This window comes from Oncorhynchus gorbuscha, unplaced genomic scaffold (genome assembly GCF_021184085.1).
Source record: "Oncorhynchus gorbuscha isolate QuinsamMale2020 ecotype Even-year unplaced genomic scaffold, OgorEven_v1.0 Un_scaffold_12098, whole genome shotgun sequence".
Taxonomy (NCBI): Eukaryota; Metazoa; Chordata; class Actinopteri; order Salmoniformes; family Salmonidae; genus Oncorhynchus; species Oncorhynchus gorbuscha.
In genome coordinates this window covers 1,654-5,285 of record NW_025744540.1, presented here as the reverse complement: position 1 = coordinate 5,285, position 3,632 = coordinate 1,654, and the positions used below count along the sequence as shown (strand labels likewise).

At 42.2% G+C, this 3,632-nt stretch overlaps 1 long non-coding RNA gene across 1 annotated transcript; it reads right to left on the bottom strand.

The window, feature by feature from the left end:
* Positions 1-403: 403 nt before the first annotated feature.
* Positions 404-1,255, bottom strand: LOC124016933. The gene is made up of 2 exons (XR_006835434.1): positions 978-1,255; positions 404-938 (listed from the first exon to the last, which is right to left on the bottom strand). It is a non-coding gene; the product is annotated as an uncharacterized LOC124016933 (long non-coding RNA).
* Between the last annotated feature and the right edge of the window lie 2,377 nt (positions 1,256-3,632).

The following is a 3,632-nucleotide window of genomic DNA, read 5'->3' as shown; positions in this document are numbered from 1 at the left end:
CCAAGGAAGGGACCATTTGAAGCATCTTACAGGTTAAACCAAGGAAGGGTCCATTTGAAGCATCTTACAGGGGTAATCCAAGGAAGGGACCATTTGAAGCATCTTACAGGGAGGGTTAAACCAAGGAAGGACCATTTGAAGCATCTTACAGGGAGTAAACCAAGGAAGGGACCATTTGAAGCATCTTACAGGGAGGGTTAAACCAAGGAAGGGACCATTTGAAGCATCTTACAGGGAGGGTTAAACCAAGGAAGGGACCATTTGAAGCATCTTACAGGGAGGGTTAAACCAAGGAAGAGTCCATTTGAAGCATCTTACAGGGAGGGTTAAACCAAGGAAGAGTCCATTTGAAGCATCTAACAGGGAGGGTTAAACCAAGGAAGGGTCCATTTGAAGCATCTTACAGGGAGGGTTAAACCAATGAAGGGTCCATTTGAAGCATCTTACAGGGAGGGGTATTCCAAGGAAGGGACCATTTGAAGCATATTACAGGGAGGGGTAAACCAAGGAAGGGACCATTTGAAGCATATTACAGGGAGGGGTAAACCAAGGAAGGGACCATTTGAAGCATATTACAGGGAGGGGTAAACCAAGGAAGGGACCATTTGAAGCATATTACAGGGAGGGGTAATCCAAGGACGGGACCATTTGAAGCATATTACAGGGAGGGGTAATCCAAGGAAGGGACCATTTGAAGCATATTACAGGGAGGGGTATTCCAAGGAAGGGTCCATTTGAAGCATCTTACAGGGGTAAACCAAGAAAGGGTCCATTTGAAGCATCTTACAGGGGTAAACCAAGAAAGGGTCCATTTGAAGCATCTTACAGGGGTAAACCAAGGAAGGGACCATTTGAAGCATCTTACAGGGGTAAACCAAGGAAGGGTCCATTTGAAGCATCTTACAGGGGTAAACCAAGTAAGGGTCCATTTGAAGCATCTTACAGGGGTAAACCAAGGAAGGGTCCATTTGAAGCACTGTACAGAGGGATGTCTGACTACAGCAAAGAAAATAAACACCAAACCCCTCAACCTTCAATGTTATCATCACTTAAAGGTGCTACAGCCCCAAAACCCAATTTCCCCATAACATGAAGGAGACTCACAAATGAGCCTTTTACTTTCTGTTTTGGTCCAGCAGCTTCAAACAGCTGGAAAAACTATATATGTTTTATTATTGAACATATGTTTAGTTACACCCTTCAAACGAGACTCTGGACCTCCCAAAAAAAGCAGTGGAACTGTGTTGGACACCAGGTGGGTGATATTAATGATCAGTAAGAACAGGGACTGGGCTTAACCTGGGACAGAGGTGAATACCCTCCCTAAATATTCAGTGCTTAAGAATACTGTGAAACACTACATTCCACTATTACAGTGGCTTGTTTTGCGTCACCTTTAATTAACTCCTAAGACTCCCCATACTGCCCCTGTTGAGATTTTTAATCAAGAAATTACAGAATTGTTCTACCTATACCCATTATTATTGAATAGAAACACCACAAAGTTTCAAAACCAGCTTTAAATTATTTTGTAAAGCAGAACCTCCCAGGGCAGCCTTACTCCAAACTGGGAGAAATCAAGTTGGGTCAACTTTGACGTCATGGCCCCCACCCTTCCCAGGCAGCTAATCCTGTGAAACAGTATCATTCCAGCGGCCAAACAAGCCTAACGTCCCTCCCTTTCTACAACTCCTGACGTAACAGGAAAGCCTTTAAATGGCACCTTTACATACATTGGGCCCTTCAAAAGTAGTGCACGTAGGGTCAAACTGTTGGAGAAAGTTAGGGTCACCCATAGTAAACTGAAAATATTTTTCCAACAACTAAGCCCAGTAAATATATGAGAAGGATAGATCCAACATTATTAGTAAGAGACAATATAGAGAAGGAGAGATCCAACAACTAAGCCCAGTAAGAGACATTTAAATTATGTCTGTATGTAGAGAACCAACAACTAAGCCCAGTAAGAGACAATTACTCCAAAACTCTCTCTTGTGAAGAGAAAAGCAATATAGAGAAGGAGAGATCCAACAACTTCCCAGTAAGAGACAGCTACCGAGAAGGAACAGATCCAACTAAGCCCAGGACAAGTAAGAGACAATATAGATCTACAACTAAGCCCAGTAAGAGACAATATAGAGAAGGAGAGATCCAACAACCAAGCCCAGTAAGAGACAGAGAAGGAGCCAACCAGTAAATAAGACAATATAGAGAAGGAGAGATCCAACAACTAAGCCCAGTAAGAGACCTGAGAAGGAGAGATCAAAAAGGAAAGAATAGGGTCAAACGTAATAAATAGCTTCAAAGTTAGGGTCAAAGTTGTGCATTATGAAAACTTGAAGAATGAGCTCCTCCAACAACTGCTTCAGTAAGAGACAATATAGAGAAGGAGAGGATCCAACTACTGTTTGTAAGAGACAATATAGAGAAGGAGAGATCCAACAACTAAGCCCAGTAAGAGACCACATAGAGAAGGAGAGATCCAACAACTAAGCCCAGTAAGAGACAATATAGAGAAGGAGAGATCCAACAACTAAGCCCAGTAAGAGACAATATAGAGAAGGAGAGATCCAACAACTAAGCCCAGTAAGAGACAATATAGAGAAGAGAGATCCAACAACTAAGCCCAGTAAGAGACAATATAGAGAAGGAGAGATCCAACAACTAAGCCCAGTAAGAGACAATATAGAGAAGGAGAGATCCAACAACTAAGCCCAGTAAGAGACAATATAGAGAAGAGAGATCCAACAACTAAGCCCAGTAAGAGACAATATAGAGGAGAGATCCAACAACTAAGCCCAGTAAGAGACCATATAGAGAAGGAGAGATCCAACTACTAAGCCCAGTAAGAGACAATATAGAGAAGGAGAGATCCAACAACTAAGCCCAGTAAGAGACAATATAGAGGAGAGATCCAACAACTAAGCCCAGTAAGAGACAATATAGAGAAGGAGAGATCCAACAACTAAGCCCAGTAAGAGACAATATAGAGAAGGAGAGATCCAACTACTAAGCCCAGTAAGAGACAATATAGAGAAGGAGAGATCCAACAACTAAGCCCAGTAAGAGACAATATAGAGAAGGAGAGATCCAACAACTAAGCCCAGTAAGAGACAATATAGAGAAGGAGAGATCCAACAACTAAGCCCAGTAAGAGACAATATAGAGAAGAGAGATCCAACAACTAAGCCCAGTAAGAGACAATATAGAGAAGGAGAGATCCAACAACTAAGCCCAGTAAGAGACAATATAGAGAAGGAGAGATCCAACAACTAAGCCCAGTAAGAGACAATATAGAGAAGGAGAGATCCAACAACTAAGCCCAGTAAGAGACAATATAGAGAAGAGAGATCCAACAACTAAGCCCAGTAAGAGACCATATAGAGAAGGAGAGATCCAACAACTAAGCCCAGTAAGAGACAATATAGAGAAGGAGAGATCCAACTACTAAGCCCAGTAAGAGACAATATAGAGAAGGAGAGATCCAAATGCAAATTGGTCAGGGAAGAGACAACAGGGTTTTTCTTGATGACACACAATAGCTCCTCTTGGCACCATGTGATGTCCGTGTGCCCCATTCTTGCTTTAGGTTTCGAGAGATGATAGAGCGATTTATATATTATCTACCTCAC